This window comes from Empidonax traillii, unplaced genomic scaffold, assembly GCF_003031625.1.
Source record: "Empidonax traillii isolate 1590-97213 ecotype Southwest subspecies unplaced genomic scaffold, ASM303162v1 scaffold536:size430271, whole genome shotgun sequence".
Taxonomy (NCBI): Eukaryota; Metazoa; Chordata; class Aves; order Passeriformes; family Tyrannidae; genus Empidonax; species Empidonax traillii.
Window position 1 is genome coordinate 169161 of NW_020955729.1, and position 10353 is coordinate 179513.

Sequence of the window (10353 nt, forward strand, 5' to 3'; positions counted from 1 at the left end):
ATTACAGAGATTTCAGTGCTTAATTCTAAGTGTTTATTACTTCAGGAAACCTGTTTCATGTCATCCTGTTAGTTTATAAGGAAATAAGATGTTTTCACTGTGTTTTTATTCTTGTTGGACACAACTTTACCCATTTCAGTAATTAAAAACAGATTTACTGCTGCTATAAAAACCATAATTGATACAACATTTTTATTTCCATTTGTTGCTGGGAGTGGTATTTGTATTCATGCTCAGACTTGAAGCCTTGTTACAATTTGATAGTTTAGGAACATCAGCTGAGTTATGGTAACTTTATATATGCCTGTTCTTAGTGCACAGCAAATGCGAGATATTGCAGCATAACATGAACTTCAAACTTCAGAGGGAGCCAGACAAACACCAGCCTTATACCTCAGGTGCCTCTGCTGAGTGTCACCAAGGTGCTGTGAACAGCTACTTTATTGTCTAGTTTCAGCTTCAGAGGAAAGCAAGCACTGAGTCTGACACCAACCTTCATTTTGGAGCTTTTGGTGTAAGAGCTTCTTACAAAGGACCAGATTCAAAGTTTGTTGAAGATAGTGAAAAAATATTTTCCCTTGACCACAATGATCTTTTGATCAGGCCTTCAATCCTACAAAAACTATGTGCTATTACAGTGTGAAATGGGTTGCTGAAATAGTGGTACAGCCTCTTTGTTCCATCAGATGTCCCTCTACTAGCAAAGGATCGTGTTCCATCACAACCAGCCTCTGGAAAGGAAGGACTACTGACTTTTCAAACCACTTTAACTGAAAGCTTGGCTGCTGCAAACTGGAAGTTCTTATGGCTATATTAGGATGTGGCCATGTTCTTACATCACAGCTAATTTAATAATAGTACTGGGGGTGCAGAAAAAAAGAACTTTTCAGACAACCCAAACTAGATAGACCCAACACTGGGTATTTGTTTGTTTCTTCTCACCTAGAGCTTTTCCTTGTATTGTTAGAGATAGACTTTGTGCAGGGTTTTTTTTCAAAATACAGTTACCCACGTTTCATTTTCTCACAGATAAAACAAAACATATGAATTAGGACAATGGAAATTATTTCTTCAGTTTATTTTTAGTCTTAAACAACAAGAACAACAAAAAAACTCACACTGACATTGAAGACTTACTCACCAGGCTACAGAAGGTGGTCAAGAATAGAAGGAGGCGAGTAAAAGCTGTTTCCCAGAAATAGAGTAATTCACAGTTTCCAAAGTATGTTCTTCTGAAGAGGGAGGGTTGTCACAGGGAAACAGCTGGCCACATGTGGAAAAGCCAACAAATGGAATGAGGAGAGAAAATATCCAGGAAGCAGTTGCTGTTGGTTTTTTTCTTTAGTCAAAATATAACTTTATGTGTTTCAGACAGATAGCTAGATAGCTGGAGGAGGGCATGTGTGTGGCTACGTATGTAAATACACATTCAAGCACACATACATTACCTCAACACTGTCGTGGCCACAATGGCCAGTAAAATATTCAAGATTTGTTACTGAAAGTAGAAATGGACAGCATGGCAATAAGGGGAAAAGCTATTTCATGGGAGAGTTTTGTGATTTGTCCATACCATGAAACCCTGAAAGCCTTTCTAACAGAAAAAGGGTCTGGTAGCACATGGATTAACATTCCAACTGTGTATTACACCATAAAGTGCTGCTATTCAAGGGCAAAAATTAAACTAAGAATATTTTTATAGAAAATTTAAAGAAGCACAGAAGAAACTTCTTTCAGTATTGAATATTCCATTATCTTAGACATGAATTGTATTGTCCCATAATTTACTGAAGAATTTCCACAGAGGAAACACTATATGGCTAAGCCATGTTCTGTTGTGATGCTAAATAAGGAACAATTCCAGCAACAGTAACACAACACTGGTATCAAGCAGATGTGATGCTGAATCAAGTCCACAACAGTAGAATTAGGTACCACTACCAATCATTTTCAAATTACTGATTTAATTTTAAATATAAGCCAACTTCTTTCTCTGCTCCAATGGAGACCCATTTATTCTAAACCACATGCACCACTCTATACCAAACAGCTTCAGAGTTTCATTTAGTACTTCTGACTCTACAGTATAACTAAGCAGCAAGAAAGACTTGTATGGGAAAAGAGTATTTCTTTTTCTCCTATGTAATTCCTAGCCCTTAATTACAATTGTATGTATATACAGTTAATACTGATACACTATCTGACTCATTTATGAGAATTTTCGCAACATCTGAATATTCTGTGTGAAATTGTATTTGAAATTAATATATTACCCAGTGAATTTATTTCATTACCATTTTACTTTGCTCTCCTCATCTATTTAATGTGTTACACTCCTCTTCCTTTCAAAGGCATTATAAAAAAGACTGACCTGTCATTTTTTCTAGAGTTACAAATAGCTGTGTGTGTTTTATACAAATTAACTATGCAAGAACATACAAAGACAGCAAAGCAGTAATAATAGGGCAGAACTCAGTATGAATAAAACCAAAATTGGACAAATTTATATAATTTATTTTTATAACTTTACCAGCACCTTTATTGAAACATAATAAATCCCTTCAACTATTTTTATACCAGTGACTTTTAGATAATATAGAAACACATATTCTGAGTTACTTTTAAACAAGATAGTCAAGATAAGTAATGAAAACCAAGATTTCCAATTTCTGTCAACATAAAATAGTCCTTGTGAGTTTTAAAATTTAAGTAACACTCTAGACTATAAAACACCAAGAATACTAAATTACATCTATTCAGAGTACTTTATTCTAACTTTACCTTCTAAGTTATGTTTTGGGACGGCATATTAGGATGATTTTTGTTTTGCCAAAAGCTCTAAATTTACAAGAAGTTGCAGTTGGTAGAACTGGGAAAAATTTAGTCATGACTCAACCAAAAGGAGTACCTTCTTACAGACAAAGATAAAAGATTTATAGTTCACCACACCAGTTTATCAAAGAACATTCATTAAATACTGTTACAGCAGTCACTTAGGCAAATTCCTCAAAGACACTAAGGCATCCTTAAGAGTATCAGCTTCCTTCGGTTTCTTAGGCGGGCAAAGCACCACAACATCTGAAAGTCAGATAGATGTGTTGCAGAACAGAATTCACAAAGTTCCAGATAGTTGTTTTAGGCAGTAAGAAGAAAGTGGTTATAATCATAGGGGCACTTATTAAGTGAGAGTAAAGGATGAATAACAACACTTAACCCCTTCTAGATCACCTGATAATATTTAGGAGTATAATTCCTGTCTTTGAAGTCTCTATTTTTTTCATGAACTGTTGACTAAGGAAGTCAAAAAGATGTTGTCACCTGAAGCAGATTAGGAAGGGAGGGGAGGGAAAATCATGGTGTAGTTTATGCCAAAGCCAGGATTGTTACAGATCTGTATTGAAAATCAGGGAACTATAATAATAAATCATTTCAAGAAAACCTTGATTCCTTAGCTTTGCTGCTCTTTATGAATGCTCAGAATAAGTTTCTTAACACTGCTTCATCTTCTGATATTGTTTCTGACACGAGAAAAGACATATGCAATTTTTTTACCAATTAGTTTAAAGACCTTCTGGCTTGACTCTTATCTTTTTGTGAAGGTATTGCCAGGAGTTAATTTGGTAGCCTGCCATGATTAAATCCATGTCAGTGTCTGTTTTAGCTTTCACTACACTCTCACTGCCTCTATTTTCACAAATAATCTCAAGTAGAATTGGCAGCACCAGAATTCTCAGAGGAACATTAATGCTAAGTTACCTTAGATCAACAACTCTAGTAAAACAAGTGTGCCAAAGTGAGTAGCAAAATAGCAGAAAACCAGACTTCTACTGTAGACTTCAAGTAAGGGCAATCATCATCATGGCTAGGCTTCGCGAACGAAGATTTGAGAGGGGCTCTACCCACACTTGCTACAAGCGCACTGATGGGTAAAAAGGCCAATGAGAGATAGACAAGTCCGGTTGCAGAAGGTACAGCAGAAAGACTCCCCAGGTGATATCGACGAGCTGCGATTCTTTCTGCGTTGTCTTCTCTCCTCGAGAGTGATCCTGCGTGTGTTCTCAAAAGCAGCAGCAAGTAAGGGCAATAACAAAACAAAAAATTACCTGAAAGGAGATTTCTGAGTACACTTCCTCTGACATGGAGTGAAAGTTCTCATCAATCTCTTGTGCTGTCACTAAACCTCTATATTCAAGGTAGTGCACTCTCAAGTCCAGTACCCGAAACCATCTACAGCCACTAGGGTGGAGTTTGATTTCGGCCTTTTCACAATCAATGCAGTCTCAAAAATAGCCAATCCAGAATATTTCACTTAAGTTTAAATGGAATTTCCTGCATTTCAATTTGTGCCCACTGCCTCTTGTTCTGTCCCTGAGAAATGTCTGTCTCTCCTTTACTCCCTGGTATTTATACATGTAGGCAAAATGTCCCCCTGCCCTCACTTCTCCAAGCTACGCAGTCCATTTTCTCGTATGTCAGACATTCTAATCTTTTATTTGTCTTTGGCACCCTTTGCTGGACTCATTCAAGTGCATCCATGTCTCACTCATACTGGAGAGCCCAGAACTGTACTCAGCACTCTAGATATAGACTGATGAGTAGAGAAGAAGGATAACTTTTTCCCTCAGCTTGCTACCAATTCACTGCTCGCTGCAGCCCAGGGGACTGACGTCCTTTTTTCCAAGGGTGCTCATTTTCATTTGGTGTCTGCCAGAACCTCCAAGACCTTTACTGCCAAGCTTCTTTCCAGCTGGTTGGCCACCAGCCTGTTCTGGTGCATAGGTTCATTTCTTCCCAGGTGCAGAAGTTAGTTGAACCTCATGCTGGCCCATTTCTCCAGCCTGCTGAAGTGACTCTGAGTGGTAGCACAACCCTCTGATACATCCACCACTCCCCCTCAGTGATGGAGTCTTCTGCAAAGCTCATTTCTGACAGGATGGCTGTTAGATGGAAGATTACAGTTTTTCTCTGGACCTTGCAGCATGCTAGAGCCTGCTTTTCTTGTTCTGCTTGAGTTCCCTTTCTCTGTTCCAGTCCTGCCTTATTTCCTGCTCCAGTTATTTCAAGTCCCTGCTCTGCTTCTGGAGTAGACCAGTGCCCCAGGTAGCAGGATTAAGTCCAAAGAAAGATCTCATTTTAGATATAATCTCTTGGATTATTTCTGACAATTAACTTCAGCTACCCAGTTTTGTTTGTAGTCTGAAGTTAGTCACACAGAATAAGTAGCACTTCTGGATGACAGGAACATTTTCATTTTGGCCATGGATAGTATTCTTGAACAGTCAGAATCTTAAACTAGAATTCTAGTATTTAGTTTTGGACAAAAGGTCTTCTCCTTTGTAAGTAAGAAAACTGTTTGAATTTTAAAATACTTTTGCTCTAAGAATTTATACTTGGTATAAAATATCAATATTAGTACTTAAATTGTGGAAAATTAATTCCAAATCTGGCCAAATATCCAACTTAACAAGCTCTAATTAGCACAATTATTTCCATATTGAAGACATTTGTAATTGTGTTGTCAGTCTTTGCATATGAGCAACAACTCCTTTAGCAGTCAACCATAACAAATGTATTAATGCAGTAGTTCCACATAAAAAGTATTTTCCCAAAATCTGATGGGAGAAAACTTTGCAGCATATATTGCTTATTTAAATTAACTATGGTATTATTTGATTAAAGCTTTTAAGTAATTTCAAATTTATTGGTAGGTTCTGTTCCACATTTGTTTAGATTGTAGCAAATCCATACTTACTGACAAACTCAGAGGTTTTTTTAAGTACCTCAGTACCCTTAACATAGCTTTTTAAGAATTTCTCCTAACTGCCCACTTCACAAAGACATCTTAGTAACCAAGAAATTACTTATAAATTCTGACAAAGCCAGTTCCTTGTCTTCTTTCAAATCCCTCTTTAAAATTAGGAAGCTGTTGGTATTACAATGACATCCAGCAGTTGAGATCACATTGGACAGTTATCACTACAGCCTGACATCCAAACCATCGTCTCACATTTCTAAAACTGTGCTCAGCTCAGCTTCCTCCCTATGTGCTTGCATCACCTCTCTCCTACTGTTTCAAATGTGAAACCTACATTGTGGCCTGCAGAGAAGGTGTTTGTGTTTGCATTTCACCTAACACCATGTGCTTCGTAGACACTATGGTGACAGGAAAAAAAAATGTAGATTTTCATAGTAGCTGTAGTGTCAAAAAATTCCTTACAAATTGTAAGGATTTTAAAATATGGTATTGGAAGAAGAAAGATTTTGTAAGAAACTTCTGAGGTAGAAGACCTAAGAAAGAACACAGTTGTGGGAGGGATCCTACAATATTTTGACAATTTTGTGGTCTCACCACATGCCTTCATAAGTTCACATGGAAAATACAGTTGCATTAGAATACCATTCCTAAACCACTGTGCTGGTGTTGGCTGGGGTAGAGTTGATTTTCTTCACAGTGGCTGGTACGGGGCTGTATTTTGGATTTGCACCGCAACCAGCGTTGATAATAGACATGTTTTTGCAGAGCAGCGCTTACACAGAGCCAAGGCCTTTTCTGCTCTTCACACCACCCCACCTGTGAGTGGTCTGGGGATGCAAAGGAAGTTGGGAGGGGACAGAGCCAGGACAGTGACTCCAGCTGACCAAAGAGGTATTCCAGACCATATGGCATCATGCTCAGCATATAAAGCAGTGGGGAAAAGAAGGAAGGAGGGTTGTCTGGAGAGATGGCATTTGTCTTCCCAAGTCACTGCTACATTTGATGGAACCCTGCTTTCCTGGAGATAGCTGAGCATCTGCCTGCCCATCTGAAGTGGTTTTGCTTTGTTGGGAGAGTAGCTTTTGTTTTACCTATTAAAATGTCTTTATCTCAGCCCATTAGTTTTCTTACTTTCATCTTTCTGATTCTCTTCCCAATTCCACTGAGGGCGAGTGAGCAAGCTGCAGCCTGTAACTTGGTTGCTGGCTGGGATTAAATCATGACAACCACAAAATCTCTCCAAGAGCCATAGAGATGAACAATAAGCCACACCAAACATTTTTCACAAGACACATTCCAAAGCATCTTAATTTCAAATGATTCTTTTAGAAATATTGAAAAATATTATCTTTTTTAACAATTAGAGGTAATGAATACCCATATACACCACAGGAGAAACTATACCACTGCTATTTGCTTTTACTTTATCAGATTTAGGCAAAATGGTTTCCTGTAAAAAAACCTGCGTGCCCAATTTTCTCTCTTTGCTCAGTAACCCTTCCCCTGTGAGTCCATTCCTTTTCCTGTATCCTTTACATTTTGCAGCCTTGCTGCAGGGCTGTTGGTTTGGGGTTTTTTTTTATTAATCTGTATACAAATTATTGTTATTTTTATTATCAGTGGTTTCATTATTATAAGTATTTTAAGGCAGCCAGGTCTATACTCTAGTGACATGTGTGCAGTAATACGCTGAAATCAGCAAAACACCAGAGAGAAGTACCAGAGCTGCTTCAAGGGATAACAGTAAAATTTTAGATGTTATGTAAGCAAAAGTGACAAACACAATGGGAAGAGCAAGAATTACTTAAAGAGTATGTGATTATACACAAAGAATATAAATATAAATATACAGTATGAAACAAATTCTTCTGTGTTGATTCCAAGCAACATGATGCATTATCAGAAAGGAATACTGTGAAAGGTGTTAGTTTGACCAATTAGGAATGTAAGCACTTTCTGCATTTGTCTATAAATTATATACTTGAAATCCAAAATGTAATTTTTTTACAGTAAATGAGAAAATAAAATACTGCTATTCTCCTCTACTTGGAGTTGGTTTTCAACTCATTTAATTAAACTTTAACTGAAGCAGTCATGTGGTCTTTACTTGTACTTTCAACAATATCTAAAAGTATCACTGTTAAAAAAAATTTGAGTGTCATGTGGCTTTATTGATTTCTCATAATTCAAGAGAAGGAGTATATAATTTTTTTTCTTATGCATGTTGGACTAGATTGAACAGTCCTCTCAAACAATCTTGAGCCTCTGGGTTTTTTCACTGTATTTATTTGCCTCAGCTTCCCGTTACTTGGCAGCACTGACTTAAATCCTCCAGGGGAATTCAATTGTTTCAAGCAGCTTGAGCGCCACTTCTTTGAATCAGAATTTGTGTGAAAAATCCAGGCCAAGTAAGAATCTTGTTTGACTTTAACAGTGTTACTCACTAAGAACAGCTGGTCCTTTACTTCATATTCATTCAGCAGGGAATACAGCACTTGTCTGCTTATCTGATCTCTTTCTGACATATTCCCTTGGATAAAGAAGCTTATTAAATGACAGTAAACCAAATATGCTGTCTGGTGTCCCAGTTCTCAAATGGCCTTAGTCCACAAGGGACAAGCATTCCCTGCCAGGTGCATCTGCAACTCCCATTCATGATATGAACAGAGGACACCTGCCACTTCCATTCCCAACTCAGCTGTATTTTATTTAGCAGTCAACACTGCAGTTCCTTATGCTGTTATTTTAAAAATCAGGTTAGATTTGATAGCATTTCAAAATAAGTTTCCAAATTCTTTCATAATTTTCCAAGTCCCTACATGGTTCTTTGTAGCACATACTTTTTAATATTCCTTTTCAAAGACTGCTAGTTTTGGGGATTTTGAGCAAGAGTCTTCTTGCTGTCATCTCACATATTTTCATAGACAAAAATGTTAGTGCAGTTAAATTTTGTGTTTGCTGTCCCACCCAAAGGAACATCCCTGCCAATACCAGAAGTCCTAAGCTGCATGAGGAAGAACATTGCTATCTGGGTAAGGCAGGTGATCTTTCCCCTTTCCTCAGCCCCTCTGAGACCCATCTGCAGTGCTGTGTTCAGTTCTGGGCTCCCCAGTACAAGCAAGACACTGATGTACTGAAATTGCCACTGTGCAGGTCACCATAAAGATGAGTAAGAGACCAAAGCATTTCTCCTACAATGAGAGATTAAGAGAGCTGGAACTACTTGGCCTGGAGATCAGAAGGCTCACAGAAGCTCTTAACATTACATATAATTATTTGAGGGAGGAAGAGAGTAAAGAAGATGGAGCCAGACTCTTCTCAGTGAAGTCCAAAGAACAGACAAGAAGCAATGGACACAGTGAGGATTTTCACTATCTTCTTAGTGAAGAATTTTTCCCTAATATCCACCATGAACATCCAAACCACAATTTGTGGTCCTTGACTGTTTTTACACTCCCTGGCACTACTAACAACAGTTGGGCTTCCTCACCTTTGTACCTCCCCTTTAAGTGTTTGAAGGTTGCTACTATGCCTCCCCTTGGTCCGCTCTTTACTAGACTAAGCAAGCCCAGTTTCTCCACATCTCTACCCAGGGAACATGTGCTGTAAGCCCTTTAACACCTTGGTAACCCTCTACTGAACCCCTTCAAGTGCCACCCTGGAAAGACAGTCACTGTTTAAACATTTCAATCCAGCTGAACCAAGTCCATTTTCATTTGGTTAAATTACAGGGAATGGTTTCCACCCCTCCACACCAGTTCCCCCTATGTAGCATCATTTCTGAGTCACTCAAGGGCATGCTAGAGTCATCTTGCTGACAATAATGGTTACACTTAGGTTACTCAACAAGTTTTGAGTGAGAATGTTAGTATGATTATATGCAAGTCTGTGTGTTACTGGAAGACTGTGTCACTTTTTTAGCCATTTGGCAAGTTGTTCTGAGAGCTCCTAGTCTAAAGAGCAGTTGCAGAAGTAGATAAATTGTCCCAGCCACAAACTTCTCCCTATATGAACTGTGGTGAAAATGTTATCAAGATTAAACCACTGTCAGGAAATCTTGTCAATGATGCAAGATTTTGTTCCTCCAGAAAATGCAATATATCATTCCCTCACATCCTTTGTCAACATCCCTCACAAACTCTGTCCAAAATATAGAATGAATAAAACACAGATGGGCTAAGACAGAGTCACCAGAGTATTTTTCTTCTCTGGAAAATACCACACTTCAGCAACCATAGAGGTATTAATCTTTCTACCCCAAATCCTGCGATAGTTAAGTAATACTGATGCTCTTCTAAATGTCTGGAGCTAGTCAAATCTGCACAGCTTTAAATTCTTGTCAATGAGATCATCCCCATTCGGCATGTGCCAAGAGAAATTACCTCACTTTGAATCAACTCCTGATTCTTGTGGTGTTTCCTACCTTCAGTCTCACACTTCTTGCAAAGCACTTTGCATAAATATCAGTTCAAAGCTGTGAGCATGCAGTGGTATCATCTAGGTGTAACAATCTGCAGGACTGCCACACAGTTTGCTTCCCAGTAACCACTCTAAAACAAGTGGTACTTCAAATGACCTGGAAGTCATGCCTTAGGATA